Source organism: Orycteropus afer, unplaced genomic scaffold (genome assembly GCF_000298275.1).
Source record: "Orycteropus afer afer isolate SDZICR_OR568_19922 unplaced genomic scaffold, OryAfe1.0 scaffold00284, whole genome shotgun sequence".
NCBI classification, from domain to species: Eukaryota; Metazoa; Chordata; class Mammalia; order Tubulidentata; family Orycteropodidae; genus Orycteropus; species Orycteropus afer.
This window is the reverse complement of record NW_006921871.1, coordinates 2,506,112-2,522,855: the sequence shown is the minus strand read 5'-3', so window position 1 is coordinate 2,522,855 and position 16,744 is coordinate 2,506,112. Positions and strand designations below refer to the sequence as shown.

The following is a 16,744-nucleotide window of genomic DNA, read 5'->3' as shown; positions in this document are numbered from 1 at the left end:
AATGATGGAGTGCTGCTGTGCACATCCAACTTTATGACTCTGTGGGTCAGACAACACCCAGTTCATGATGGGCAGCTCAGGCCTCATAGTCACTTGGTGGCCTATAGTTAGGCATTCAGTCTCTACTAAAGCCCAATAACAAGCTAAAAGCTGTTTCTCAAAAGGAGAGTAGTTACCAGCACAGGATGGCTAGGCTTTGCTCCAAAATCCCAAGGATCTGCATGGCAATTCACCAATAGGGATCTGCCAAAGACTCCAAACAGTATTTCTATCTACTACAACACTTTAAGCACCATTGGATCAGCTGGATCATATGGCCTAAATGGCAGAGCAGTCTGCACGGCAGCCTGAACCTATTGCAGAACCTTCTGTTGTTCTGGGCCCCATTCAAAACTAGCAGCTTTCTGACTCACTTGATAAATAGGCTGCAGCAACACACCCAAATGAGGGATATGTTGCCTCCAAAATCCAAAGACGCCCAGCAGATGTTGTGCCTCCTTTTTAGTTGTGGGGAAAGCCAGATACAATAACTTATCCTGCACTTTAGTAGGAATATCTTGACATGCCCCACACTATTGGACCCCTAGAAATTTCACTGAGGTGGAAAATGCCTGAATTTTTGTTGGGTTAATTTCCCAACCTCTAGCATGCATATGTCTCACCAATAAGTCTAGAGTCATCGATACTTCTTCCTTACTAGGTCCAATCAACATAATGTCATCAATATAAGGGACCAGTGTGATGTCCTGTAGAAGGGAAAGGCAATCAAGATCCCTAAGGACTAAATTATGACATAGTGCTGGGGAGCTGATATACCCATGTGGAAGGACTGTGAAAGTATACTGTTGGCCTTGCCAGCTGAAGGCAAACTGTTTCTGATGGTCCTTTGAAATTGGTGTCAAGAGAAAGGCATTGGCCAGATCAGTAGTTGCACACCAAGTGCCAGGAGATATACTAATTTGCTCAAGCAATGAAACCACATCAGGAACAGCAGCTGCAATTAGAGTCACCACCTGATTAAGCTGACAATAATCTACTGTCATTCTCCAAGATCCATCTGTTTTTTTCACAGGCCAAATAGGTGAATTAAATGGGGATGTGGTGGGAATCACCACTCCTGACCCCTGCATCCTTCAAGTCCTTGATGGTGGCAGTAATCTCTGCAACCGCTCTGGGGATGCAGTATTGCTTTTGATTTACTATTTTTGAAGGTAGAGGCAGGTCTAATGGCTTCCACTTGGCTTTTCCTACCATAATAGCCTTTACTCCACATGTCAGAGACCCAATGTGGGAATTCTGCCAATTGCTGAGTATATCTATTCTAATTATGCATTCTGGAACTGGGGAAATCACTACAGGATGGGTTCAGGGACCCACTGGATTTACTGTGAGACGTATCTTAGCTAAGATTCCATCAACAACTTGACCTCCACATGCCCCCACTCTGACTGGTGGGCCACAATGATGTTTTGGCTTTCCTGGAATTAGTGTCAATTCAGAGCCAGTGTCTAGTAATTCTCAAAAAGTCTGATTATTTCCTTTTCCCCAATAAACAGTCACTCTCGTAAAAAGCCTCAGATCCCTTTGAGGAAAGGTGGGAGAAAGATTGATATTATAAATTTTTGGCAATATAGTGGGGTCCGTCCTCAAAGGGACCTGGCCTCTCCTTCATTCAAGGGGTTGTGGGTCAGTAAATTGACTCAAGTTTTGGAATTGATTGAGAGGCTGTGACTCTGTATTCTGGTGATTCAATCAATCTAGGTTGTTGTTCACATGACCTAGAATTCTTCTGTCTATAGAGATCAAATAAATATTTAGTAGGTTTTCCATGTATTTCACCTTTTGGGGCTCGCTTGGACTTGACTTTGGTTATAGGTCTAACAGCAACAATGAGTGGTTTGAGCAGTTCCTGAGAACATTCAGCAATGTTTTCCATGGCCTCTGCCTCAGGCAATGACCCAGCAGGAACAGTTGGGTTAATCCCATCAAACAGAGGTGGAGGGGATAATGGTTTTATAGTAATCCCTTCAGATGAGAGAGATTCAACAGAATTTACAGCCTCCATATCCTGATCTTCCTGCCTATCTGCCCACATGTCTCCATTCCAGTTTCAGGATCCCATTTTTTCCCAATCAATGTCCTCACTTTAACTTCAGATATCATTCTGGGTTGGTTATTTAATTGGTGTAATTCAGCCACCCTTACAATAAGACTCTGGGTTTGTTTTCAGCAATATCAGCTCTGTTACTAGAAGAAATAAGGCTTTCTTTCAGAGCACAACTGGAAACATTGAGGTCTTTTATGCGACACTTAAGCTGTGACTCAGTAGCCCTGAGCTCATCTCACTCTTTCACCACTTTGTATAGTGTAAGTAGGACCAACCAACCAGCTTCCATATATGCCTGATGCTGACACAATTGCAGGAAAGTATCAAATAAGCAATTACCCAGAGCCTCACTTCTCACAAGTACTTGATCTATTGGTGGTGCTATTTTGCATATTAATGTTGCCACCTCACACCACAGATTAGCAGGGCCCTCTTTACTAATCAATGCAGGGTCATCAGTGCCTTTGTGATTAATCAAATTGGAGAACCAATTTAGGAAGCTCATCCTTATGATTTTGTCTCTCTAGAATGACTCCCAGTACCAAATGTGTTAGACTGGTTTCTCTGGAGAAACAAAACCAGTAAAGCTTATATATAGACAGAAAGAGAAATTTATCTTAGGAAAATGGCTCACACACTTATAGAAGCTGGCAAGTCTCAAGATCTTGGATCAAATGTCAAGCTGGAGGCTTTTCCTGACTCACACAGCTGCAGGTTTTGAGGAGCTTAAGGTTGGCAGGCAGTATACTGGCTGTTGACTCCAACGAATGATGGATCTATGATTTCCAGGTTGAATGGTGGATTGTTCACTCACTGACAGTTGTAGACAGCACAACAGAATCCCAATCCACAGGAGAGTGTCTCTTTTCCCAAGATGTCCATAAATATACTGGAAGCAGGCCACACCCCTAGGGAAACTCCTTTTCAACAGATTGGCTGCTCAAAACATATACATCTGGTTCCATCCTGGGAACAACCCACATCACAATTGCTTAAACCACACAGAATTGTGGTCCAGCCAAGTTGGCACACAGCTCCATCTATCACACTCCTAGAAGACAAATAATGAATGTTACATGCTAGAAAGCACTTAGAACAGTGCTATAATAACAGAAAATGTTGAGTATTTAGTTATTTATTGCTTAACTCTTGTGTAAGCTCACTAACTGAAGGACTCAATGTTAAAAAAAAAAAAAAATCTGATTAAGTGGGATCAATCAGAGATGGCTACCTTCCTGGAGGTGAATTTGAACTTTTTCATCCTTCAAATCTACCTCAACATGTTCCTGTAACATGAAGAACTGACTCCCTGCTCTGTGAAGGGCAGCACTACCAGACATATGTGGTAAACTGAATGCACGCCCATTCCACAGTATGAGCAAGGGGTGAGAATGGATTTGACAAGTCTGCCCATCATAGAGACAATCTCCTGCTTATAGAGTAGGATTTGCTGTAGAGGAAAATTAGGAAGAAGATAGAGACACAAAAAAGGTAGAAAGGGTGAAATTGGCGGTGATTAGAGAGGATAAAACTCATTTATTACACACTTGTTTACATCATATACATGGAAAACTTATTTGAATAAACAAAGGAAAATGACTGTAGTGTTGTATTACATTATTATTGCTATAATCCAAGTCTTTGTGTGTGAGAAACAGTTGGATATACATACATATTAAGTGTAGTAGAGCTTTAAATACCTTAAATATAGAGTTTCATATATTGGAAATATTATTAGGGGCATAACTATTACACTTTCACTCATTATCACTTACATTTTAAAAATAAAGATGTACTGGCAGACAATATCTAAAATGTTTAACATTCCTAAATTTCCATGATTTCCTAATTCTGAGAAACATGTGGCTACTTTTAAAAAACTAGTATGTAACTGAGCTGGGTGACTCCCTGAGAATGGAAGATTTCAGAGCTCAGAAAGATAAATAGAAGCCTTGCCTAAAGGCCAAACAAATGATCTTGTTGAGAATAGAGACACAGTCAAAGGGTCAGGATCCTCGTAAGACAATAGTGCCCATCTGACATAAGCAGGTAAATGGGGGGCTCAGACAGGAAAATCCCCACTTTCCATTGGCTTAACAGGTTTAAAAAGACAAGGCTATTAAGGAGTTTGGAGAAAGTAGATTTACATGATCAACAATAACCTCAGAAGTTTGTACTTGGTGAAGGACCTTCTGATTGATGAGATAAACAGCAACAGGGAACTTGTTTTTAAAATGACTCAAGTTAACTGAAAGATAAAGATTGATTACCCAATCTCTTGCCATAGAGACAATTCTGAATCATATTAAGCAACCCTATAGGACAGAGTAGAACTGCCCTATAGGGGTTCAACAGCTGTAAATCTTTCAGGAGCCAACTGCCTCATTTTTCTCCCACAAAGCAGCTGGTGGATTGCAATCGCTGACCTTTTGTCAGCAGCTGAATGCTTTAGTCACTACACACGAGAGCTCCTCAAGACTGTCTAGCAAACCAAAACCACACTCACTGCCATTGAGTTGATTCTGACTCATACCAACCTCCATTGGGTTTCCAAGGCTCTAAGTCTTTATGAAAGAAGATTGCCCCATCTGACTTCTGGAGAGTAATTGGTGGGTTTGAACCACTGACCTTCTGGTTAGCAGCCAAATGCCTTATCCACTATGCCATGAAAGCTCTTTAAGATTGGGTACAGGTATCCAAAATGCCTTGACTTTTTAATGTTTGTTGTTGTTGTTAGGTGCCATCATCTCCGACTCTTAGCGACCCTATGCACAGCAGAACAAAGCATCACCTGGTCCTGTGCCAGCTCTGCAATCCCTGCTATATTTGAGCCCATCACCACTGCCACCGTTTCGATCCATATCATTGAGGGCCTTCCCCTCTTTCGTCAACCTTCCACCTTACCAAACATGACAACCTTTTCCAGGGAATGGTCCCTCCTGACAACATGACCAAAGTATGTGAGACAAAGTCTGGCCATTCTTGCTTCCAAGGAGCATTCTGGCTCCACTTCCTCCAGGACAGAACCATTAGTTTTTTTAGCAGTCCATGGTACTTTGAACATTATTCGCCAACACCACAACTCAAAAGCATTGATTCTTCATTCTTCTTCAGTATTCCTTCTTCATTGTCCAGCTCTCACATGCATATGAGGCAATTGAAAATGCCATGGCTTGTGTCAGGAACACCTTAGTCCTAGAGGAAAGATCTTTGCTCTTCAGCACTTGAAAGAGGTCTTTTGCAGCCGATTTGCCCAATGCTATACTCCCTCTGATGTCCTGACTGCTGCTTCCATTGTTGTCGACTGTGGAACCAAGTAATGTGAAGTCTTTAACAACTTCAATCTTTTCTCCATTTATCATGATGATGATGATGCTTATTGGTTCAGTTGTGAGGACTTTTGTTTTCTTTATATTGAGATGTAATCCATACTGCAGACTGTATTCTTCAATCTTCATCAGGAAGTGCTTCAAGTCATCCGAACTTTCAGCAAGCAAAGTTATGTTGTCAGTGTATCGCATCCTGATGCCACGTTCTTCTTCATACAGTCCAGCTTCTCAGATTATTTGTTCAGCATGTAGATTGAATAAGTGTGGTGAAAGGATACAACCCTGACACACTCCCTTCTTGATTTTAAACCATGAAGTGTCCCCTTGTTCTGTTTGAATGATAGCCTCCTGGTCTATGTACAGGTTCCTCATGAGAACAATCAAGTGTTCTGGAATTCCCATTCTTCTCAATGTTATCTACAATTTGTTATGATTCACCCAATCACATACTTTGGCATAGTCAATAAAACACAAATAACATCTTTCTGGTATTCTTTGCCTTGAGCCAAGACTCATCTGACATCAGCAATGATATCTATCGTTCCATGTTCTCTTCTGAATCCAGCCTGCACCTCTGGAAGTTCTCTGTCAATATACTGCTGCAACCATTTTTGAATTATCTTCAGTAAGATTTCACTTGCATGTGATATTAATGATACTGTTTGATAATTTCCACATTCTGTAGGATCTCCTTTCTTTGGAATGAGTACAAATATGGATCTTTTCCAGTCAGTTGGCCAGCTAGCTGTCTTCTAAATCTCTTGGCACAGCCAAGTGAGTGCCTCCAGCTGGGCGTCTGTTTGCTGGAACATCTCAGTGAATATTCTCTCAATTCCTGGACCCTTGTTCTTCACCAATTCCTTTAATAAAGCTTCAACTTCTTCCTTCAGTACCATTGGTTCTTAAACATATGCCACCTTCTGAAATGGATGAAGATTGACCAGTTCTTTTTGGTATAATGACTCTGTGTATTCCTTCCATCTTCTTTTGATGCTTCCTACATCATTCAATATTTTGCCCATAGAAACTTTCAATATTGCAACTTGGGGCTTAAATTGTTTCCTCAGTTCTTTCAGCTTGAGAAATGCTGAGCATGTTCTTCCCTTTCAGTTTTCTAACTCCAAGTCTTTGCACATTTCATTATAGCAATTGACTTTGTCTGCTCGAGCTGCTCTTTGAAATCTTCTGTTCAGCTCTTTAATCTTGTTGTTTCTTCCATTTGCTTTAGCTACTCTTCACTCAAGGGCAAGTTTCAGACTTTCTTCTGACATCCATTTTGGTTTTTATTTCTTTCTTGTATTTTTAATGACCTCTTGCTTTCTTCATAGATAATGTTCTTGATGTCATCCCAAAATTTCCCTGGTTTTCAGTCACTGGTGTTCAATGCATCAAATCTATTCTAAATTCAGGAGGGATATATTCAAGGTCATATTTTGGCTCTCATGGACTTGATTTAATTGTCTTCAACTGCAGCATGAATTTGCACATGAGCAGTTGATGGTCTGTTCCACAATCAGCTCCTGGCCTTGTTTTGGCTGAAGATATTGGGCTTTTCCATTGACTCTTGTCACAGATGTAGTCAATCTGATTCCTGTGTACTCCATCTGTTGAAGTCCATGTGTATAGCCGCATTTGAGTGGTTGAGAAAAGGTATTTTCAATGAATAAGTCATTAGACCTGCAAAATTATTTCATGGTATCTCCAGCATTATTTCTATCACCAAGGCCAAATTTTCCAACTACTGGTGATACTTATTTGTTTCCAGCTTTTGCATTCTGGTCACCAATGATAATTAACACATCCTGATTGCATGGTCAGTCACTTTCAGACTGCAGAGTTTGATAAAAATCTTCAATTTCCTCATCTTTGGCTTTGCTGGTTGGTGGGTAAATTTGAATAATAGTAGCATCAACTGGTCTTCCTTGTAGACTGTTCTGGTTATCTAGCACCACTCTGGCAGGAGTATACCACAAATGGAATGGTCTTAACAAACAGGAGTTTATTCTATTACAGTTTGGAGGCTTTAATCCAAGTTCAAAGTGCAAAGCTCTAGGGACTGGGTGAAAACCCCTCAACCTTGGGCTTCAGCTCTGCCTTCAGCTCCCAGCACACTGAAGCTACAGGCTTTTCTTCACTCAGACGGCTGCTGGCTGCAGAGACTGACAAGCCCAACGTTGACAAGTAAAAAGGCATAGTCCCAATGTTACCAAACCACATGGCAGGCCATTAATTTAAGTCTATTTTAAGTCCCAAGGTCAGCAGAGCATGGCAGGCTGCTGAACAATGACACAGCTACATGCAGGGTCCAAGTGTGCCATAGGCTGGAGACCATTCCTCAAAGATTCTCTTTATATACAAGAAGCAGACCACATTCCCTAAGAAGCTACTCAGCTGCTTGTGGTAGATCCCACCATAGATCTGATTGTCAGTCTCATCATGGGGAATAACTACCACCAGCTGCCCAGCCACTCAACCAGGCCCAGCCACGTTGACATACAAACTGAACTATCACATAGGTGCATGGATATTATCCTATCACTGACAGCATTGTACTTCAGGACAGATCTGGAAACATCCTTTGCAATGATGGATGACACACCCTTCCTCTTCAAATTGTCATTCCCAACATAGTAAATCATATGGTTGTCTGATTCAAAGTGGCCAAAACCAGTCCAGTTCAGCTCACTAATGCCTAGGATATCAATCTTTATGTGTCCCATGTTATTTTTGACAACTTCTAATTTTCCTAGATTCATAGTTCATACATTCCATGTTCCAATTATTATGGATGTTTTCAGCTGTTTCTCCTCAAATTGAGTCATGCCACATCAGCAAATGGAGGTCCCACAAGATTTAATTTATCCATATCATTAAGTTTGGTTCTACTGTGATGAGGCAGCTCTTTCTCAGTCGTACCTTGAGTTTCTTCCTACCTAAGGGGCTTGTCTTCCTGTGCTGTATCGGACGTTTTCCAGGCTATTTATAAAGTTGCTCAGTAATTTATCATACAGTGTTTCTCTGTTATTCATATGGTTTTCCCTGGCCAATTATTTGAGAAGTGGATGGCCTCTTCCTTCTTCCTAGTCTGTCTCAGTCTGTAAGCCCTGTGGAAGCCTGTGTACCACGTGCAACTCTGCTGGCTTTTGAAACACTGGTAGCACAACCTCAAGCCTCACAGCAATGCACAAGCCATCACAAGATGACAAACTGACAGAAAAAAGTTCATCTCCTTTAGCTGTTGGAAACCTCTCCTCCCTCCTGTTTCTTAATTCCTACTTGGATCCTGTGGCTTTGTCATTCCTGGTGGTTCCTTCCCTTTCCTGCCCGGGGGTGTGGGGTGGGAGGGGCATTTCCTTTCTCTAACCCCTTACCTGGATCCGGCTACTTTTGTCCTCCCTGGTGGTTCCCTTCCTAATCTGCCCAATTTGGACACCAGAATTCTCTTTTATGGTTCAATTGATTGCACACAATGTATGGTAGAATGAAAACAAGTCAGTGAATTAGTAAATCAATAGACTATCTTTAGATATAATGCCACTTTGGCCTGGACATTCCTAATGTATCCATTGTTCATTCGTTCTCTTAACAAAATTGGGTACTTACTTACATGTGCTGGAGTTATAGAAATGTATGATTCCTGCTGTCATGAAGATTGTATTATAACAGGTGTAGAGAATGATCACATAAATATGTGGAGAAAAAAAATGTTTCAGAGAGTGACTGGTCATTGCAGCTATGAAAAAATTTAAAGGAGATGTGGAAGAGCATGAGTGGGGAAGGCCAAGGGGCAGTGAATTTGTGAATTAGTTCATGAGCTGGGCTGGTCCAAAAGTCTTCACTGAAAAGATAGGATTTAAGCTGAGATCATAATGACAAAGGCAAACCAGTCATGGCTTGTCCTTAGGGCAATTTTTCAATAAAAGGAAGGATAAGAAGGAAGAAAAGTCTTGAGGTAAGAACAAGACTGGAGTAGGTAGGAAACAGGAAGAAGGTTAAGACTGTCGGTCAGCAAATAAAGGAAGCAAGATAGGAGGCCATCTGGGGTCACAAAAAGAGGAAGGAGCCAAATCTTGTAGGTAGAGAGTAAAGAGTTTGATTTTATCTGTCAAGTGAAATAGTTTACATTTACAAAGCATGCTGTACCTGATGTATGGAGAGTATACTGAAGTAAGTACATTGAAATGAGTATATTGAAGAGAGTATATATGAAGTGAAGTTGACATGGAAGCAGGAAGACTAAAGAGGCTATTCCAGGCATCTTGCTATATGATGATGGTTTGGTTAAGGCATTAGCTATGGAAATCGAAAGACACATATGAATTATGGCTTTGTTTTCAAGATGGATGCATGTGTACTTTCGATTGTTGAGATAGGTATGTGGTATGTGTATGTCACATATGTATATATTTGTACTGGAATAGGCATCAATATGAAATCAAGGATGACTCTTAAGATCAGATTTTAGCAACTAGGAATATGGTAATGATATTTATTGAGAAGGGATTTCTGCAGAAATTATGAACTTGGAAAGGGAAAATGGAAAGGTCTGCTTCAGTCCTGAGAAATTTAAGTTTCTTCTTAGACAACCTTCTGGAAATGTCAAGTAGTCAGTTAGTTATATAAATAAGAAACTCACTGCAGAGATAAGAGGATTCATCATCGTATTGATGATGTTGAAGTCATAGTATGAAATCTATGGAGAAAGACTACAGATAGTCTTTAAACCAGTGTTTAGAGGTGGTGCTTCTCAATAGAACAGAAATCAGCAAAAAAGGCCAGGGAAATGAGGTCAGTAAGGAGCAGGACACTCATGACATCATGAAAGCCAAAACAGAGAGTGTTGAGGAAGAGAAGATGGTCAACTACATGGCGTGGTACTGCTGAGTCAAGGAAAATGGAAAGACACATGTGAATTATAACTATGTTTTCTAGGTGGATCCCAGTGAGCTTTTGATTGTTGAGATACAATGAGTATAGAAAAGTAACCACTGAATTTGGCAACACATTGAGTTTGGAGACCTTAGCAAGTTTACTAAGTTACAGAGGGCAAGTAGCTTTGGAGAAGCTGTTGAAGTTGGTGCCAGTGATGGACTGAGTAAGTCTTATTAAAACACAGGCTTTTTTTGTTTGTTTGTTTTGTTTTGTTTTTTTCATCACAGATATGCTATGATATATAACCACACTGCAATGTCATCTGATTTCATGATCATCACATATAGATTTGGTTATAAATTATTGCTCCATGTTGTTGTTGTTGTTATATGCCGTCGAGTTGGACCCGACTCATAACGACACCTCCTTGAGTTTCCGAGGCAGTATCACTACGGAAGTAGATTGCCCCATCTTCCTTCCGAGGAGTGGCTGGCAGGTTTGAACCGCCAGCCTTCTGGTTAGCAGTCAAGTGCCTTAGCCACTATGCTACCAGAGCTCCCATTGTTCCATAGCAGTTAACATTTTTTTTTTAAAGGAGGAGGTAAGAAACCCAATAATTAGCATCAATTTGTATGTTTTTAAAATACTTTTGGGAAATATGCCTTGCTTCTTAGTGTTGCAAATGGGACTACTTTTAAAAGCAATAAATGTGACCTTCTGGCTATAATACCAAAAAAAAAAAAAAAAAAAAAATTGAAGAACAAAGTAAATTCTTTCAAAGACTTATTTTCAAATGTCACCATAGCAATAAATTATTGATTTCTACATTTAAAATTAATGGTTTTATTTTGAAGTATTTTAACTTTTGGTAACATAATATGCAACTTTTATTTAAAAGACCATTTTATTTTTAAGAATTCTAGGGTTTGAATGAACCCAATTAAGTGTGCTCTGTGTGTCTTCTCAGTCTGCCCTTAGCAAGGGTCACAATGTGAGTTCTATTCTGCTTGCTATGAAGGGAAACTGCAAAGAAATCCAGAGAATACTGCCTGCTTGGAAAAAAATAAAATAAAATAAGCTCATTTATTCATAAAGTTTCAGGCTGTGGCCACATAGAACACAGCATCTGCTTATAGATTCTCCTAATTGGTATCAAACCATTGTTTTGGCTTGCACTGCTTTACTAGCAAATACAGCTCATTTTTATTTTTCCTTTCCATTATATTCAGCTACCAATACCTACAGATTCAGATTATGGAAAATTATCTAGGCAGGTAAAAAGAACTGAAACTGAAGCAATTCAGTAGCTAGGCTGGGGGGAAAGAGATGCCCAAACTACCTTGAAGAGGGAGTATTTTGTGAAAATGAACAAAGCCCCAAGTTCTCCTTTGAATAATAAAAACACTCATCCTCATGCCGACACAACACAGGGATTTTATTATCAATTGTCACACACAGTAGTTTTATTAGTACCTATTCAAGACTAAGCTAATTTAAAAGCACTTGAAACCTTAGGCAGATGTTTTTAAATGGAAAAAAGAAAAAAAGTTCAAAAAGCTCTGCATTCACACTACCTATTATAAATAAAATAAGGTACAGTTCCTCCTGAGTCTTGAAACACATTCATTTCCATATGAGGGACCTACACAGGTATCAGCATCACCATTCTGCTAGGGCAACAGTGTTCCCTGCTATGTCAGAAATTTATGACAATCTCTCTTTGGTCTAAGTTTAATTTCTTAGTCCAGTCAATGCTTTAATACCTCTCCTCCCATGTTGGATTCCTATAAGATATCTCATTTAATTGCTCTTAAAACTTAAGTAAATACAACCACTTTGAAAAATGGGTGATTCTCGCTAAAGCATAACATAAAGCACACTAGGACCTAGACTTTCCACTCCTAAGTATAGACCCTACAGGAATACCTACACATGCTCTCCAGAGGACATGTACTAAAATGTTGGTAGAAACATTATAGCACAAAATAGGAAATGACCTAAATGTAGCCAAATTCATAATAGAATGGATAAAATATTCTCATGATGAAACCTTACTGCAATATGAACAATCTACAAATATATGGAAAATATAGATGAATCTCAAGAGTACAATGTTGAGCAAAAGATGCCAGACAAAGAAACACATAGGTTTTGTTTGTTTGTTTGTTTGTTTGTTTTTCCAATTAGGTAAATTACTAACACCTCATTCTGACTAATATACCAGGCTTGAGTAAAATAATTGGGAAACCTTGGATACATGAACATGTATGATTTCCTTTACATAAAGGACAAAAAAAAGAAAAACAACTGTCAAAACTAAACTATATTGTTTTAAACCAGGAGAGTAATTACTTTTAATTAGGGGTAGTGAGTGGAAGGGAAATGAGGGTCTTCTGCAATGCTGGCATTGTTCTTGCATTGATCTGGGGGTTGGTCACACATATGTGTTCCGTTTATCATAGTTCATCAAGATACATAGTTCAGGTATGTTCACATTTCTTTATTTATGCATATTTTAATGCAACTTTTATTTGACATTGAATATAAATAGAGATTGCTTAATACCAAGTGTAATAGACTTAATTTTTATACTGAAATATTTTCTGCCTCCCATCCCAAGGCTTAGTCCTGTGGATTGCTCTCACCAAGGAAGCATGAGTGGAAATAAGAATCCCTCTCTAATTGAATATTTAAGTTTTTTTTTACTTTTTTTTTTTTTTTAATTGTGATTTGGGTGAAAGTTTACCAAGAAAATTCACTTTTCATACAGTACCTCACATACACTTTGTCTCATGACATTGACTACAATTTCTTACAAGGCAACAGCTTCCCCCCCCCCATTTCCTCCCCATAGTTACCTCTCCCTTGTGTCCTTCCCTCCCAGGCACTCCTGCCCCCTGAGCTGTCTCCCTATGCATAAACACCCCTTCTATTCTCCCATGATTGCTCTCTCTGAGGAGTATACTACCTAATGTAAATGTTCACCTCATATGCCTATCTTTTGTTTGTCTGGAAGCCACAGATGTGGGTTCAACTCCAGACCTGAAAGGCAGCTAGGGCCCATAGTCTCAGTGGTTCCATCAGGCTCTATCAGACCAGCAAACCTGGTCTTTTTTTTTTTTTTTTTTTAATGATTTTCAGTTTATGATTTGTTCCACATTGTTCTCCCACTCTATCCAGCAACTCCTACATAGATCCCCCTCCAAGTGGTTGACAATGGTAGCCAAGGGCCATAGTCATATAGGCTGAGGATCACATGTGTACCAGTCGCTTGGACTAATTGTTGCCATGAATCTTTGGTTTCCTTCATTCTTCTTTCCTCTGGATGAGAAGAGACACATCACTTTATCTAGATGGCCACTTGCAAGCTTTCAAGATCCCAGTTGCTACTTGCCAAAGTAGCATGTGAAACAATGTTTTTGTGTAGTATGTTAATGCCAGTTGAGCTTGATGTCTCCTGTGACTATGGTCCTGAGCCCACAGGTGCAACTACTCACTCCCTCTGGGCAGCTGGCTGTGGCCAAGAAGTGACTACAACCTTGTCCCTACAGCTCTACTATATAACTGGGAATTCTTACAGAATATAACAATACATTTGTAGAAACATTGTCTGCCAACCCTATACATGGTCTTGGGCACACTCCCCTCTGCATAGACAAACCTAATAGTTCAGCCTGTCCACCCATCTATCCACCCATATATCAATGTTTGCCTTCACTGACAATGCAGTACTGCATGTGCAAAAGGGTTCATCTTTGTTGAATGTACCTCCCATGTACCTGTCTTCCTCTTCCTCAATGCCATAGTGTTGTTTACTCCATTTGGTACATTGCCCTTCTCTTCACCCAAATCAATACTTATCTCTACCTATCTAACAGTGTTCCCTACACTACCCTCCCACCCCGGTAACCAACAAAGAAAATTTCCTTCCCTATATAAACCTTTCCTTGACTTTTTACAATAATGGACTAATACAATATTTATCTTTCTGTGATTGACTTATTTCACTCAGCATACTGTTCTCCAAGTTCAAACCACATTATGCAGTGTTGTGTTGATTCTATGTTATTCTTTAGGGTTGCATGGTATTCCATTGTGTGTCTGTACCATAGTTTGGTTATCCATTCTTCAAGTGATGGACACCTAGGTTGTTTCCATCTTTTGCTATTATAAATAGTGCTGCGATGAACTTGGGTTACATATTTCTGTTCTTGTCCTGGCTCTCACTCCTTCAGGATATATACCTAGTAATGGAATGGCTAGATCAAATGATATTTCTAAATCCAACTTTTTAAGAAATCACTATAATGTTTCCCCAGTGGTTGTATCATTTGATAGTCCCACCAGCAGTGTATGAGAGTCCCAATCTCACCACATCCTCATAGGCACTTGTTATTTTCTGTCTTGTTGAACTTTACTACTACTGCTTGGGCCACATGGTATTTCATTGTTGTTTTGAGAGCTCTGGTAGCATAGTGGCTAAGACACTTGCCTGCTAACCAGACGGCTGGCGGTTCAAACCCACCAGCCACTCCTCGGAAGGAAGGTTGGGCAATCCTACTTCCGTAGTGATACTGCCTCGGAAACCCAAGGAGGGGTCGCTATGAGTCGGGGCTGACTTGATGGCACATAACAACAACAACAACAATGGCTAATGATTGTGAGCATTTCTTCATATGCTTGTTGGTTGCCTGAATATCCTCTTTGATGAAGTGCCTATTCATGTCTTCTGCCCATTTTTTAATTGGATTTATTTTTGTTGAGGTGTTGGAGTTTTCTATAAATTCTAGACATAATTCCCTTGTCAGATATGTCATTGCCTAATATTTACTCCCAATCTGTAGGTTCTCTTTTGACACTTTTGGAGAAGTCTTTGGAAGCACATAAAAATTTAGTATTTAGAAGGTCCCGTTCATCTAGTTTATCTTCTGCTGTTTGTGCATTTTGTTTTATGCTTGATAGTCTATTTATGGCATATATTAGGACCCTTAAATTTGCCCCTAGTTTGTTCTTGAGGAACTTTATAGTTTTAGTTTCCACATTTAAGTTTTTGATCCATCTGGAGTTAATTTTTGCATATGATGTGAAGCAGAGATCTTGTTTCATTTTTCTGAAATGGATATCCAGTTTTGCCAGCACCATTTATTAAACATTCTCTTCCCCATTTAATCAATTTCAGCCTTTTTGAATTTTTAAGTCTTAAGAGCCAATATGGGGCTCTCTATCACCTCTTTTCTTTCTGCCACAAGACTGGATTCTACAGTGAACACAACAAGAAGCAGACCCACAGCCAGCCAGTGTTGGACACATAACAGGAACAAAAAATAGATATATCTTTCTTGTTGAAAGTCATTGAGCTCTTACCATAAATGGTTTGAGTAAAACAATTTGGCAATTTGTTTTCTATGAACATAAAGAAAAAAATGCCCTATAGCTGCCCGAGACCTCACCTAATTTAATGCTTTATAGGATCTCTGTGACCTTGCTTCATAGACTTTCTTAGGTAATGTCAAAGCTCTTCTCCTATTGTTCTTAGCTGCTATCTAGTTGATTCTAACACATGGTGACCCCATATGTGCAGGGCAGAACTGTTCCATAGGGTATTCAAGGTTATGACCATTCAGAAGTAAAATGTCAGGTCTCCCTTCCAAGGTTGAACCATCAGCTTTTGGCCAGTAGTCATGTACTTAACCATTTGTGCCCCAGGGACTCTCAAGGCTTTGTAGGCCTCCAGTTATCACATGTCTGCACAGAGCTCTTAAGACTCTCATTCCATTCAGCTTATTGAATTATTTACAACACAAATTGAAATTTATGGGGTTGGGGGAAGCTTGACCAACTCATAATTATTCTTTCTTCACTGAGAACCATTTTGTATACACCTAGATTTGTCCTACTTGCTGTGTCTTTGGTACACAGCATCTTTATTTATTTTGTATAAGGAAGATAACTAAGGCAGGCTAGGACAATCAGATTGTTTCTCCTAGAAAGTAGAAGTTTGAATTAAAGGAAACTGGAATCGATTGAAAATGAGTCATAGAAATAAGAGTTCTCAAAGAAGAAATTACTTTAAACTCTCAAGGTCTGGTTATGAGCTACTCTGGTATCCTCCCAGGAAACTAGCCTCAGTAAAAAAAAAAAAAAGAAAGAAAAAAACACCTCACTGCCAATTCTGACTCATAGTGACCCCTCCTTGGATTTCCACAGTGTAAATTTGGGTACCTTGACACCATGCCTTAATTATCACTATTTGTGTCTGGACATATGAGATAATAGATAACTAAGCAGAGGACTCATGGTTTTGGAATGAGCACACATACATACATAATGCAAACCTTCTCTAAGTCTCACTTAGACCTTTTGCTTACTGGAATATTTGTTTAAAAGAAGTGATTTTTATTGGAAACAGATACATAAGGTGGAGTCTCCCAAGAAT

The 16,744-nt window shown here is 39.6% G+C and overlaps 1 protein-coding gene across 1 annotated transcript in view; it reads right to left on the bottom strand.

Moving 5' to 3' along the window:
* Positions 1–16,744, bottom strand: part of NRXN1 (neurexin 1) — a 1,670,321-nt gene that overhangs the window by 1,341,544 nt on the left and 312,033 nt on the right. The gene's annotated exons all lie outside the window — the stretch shown is intronic.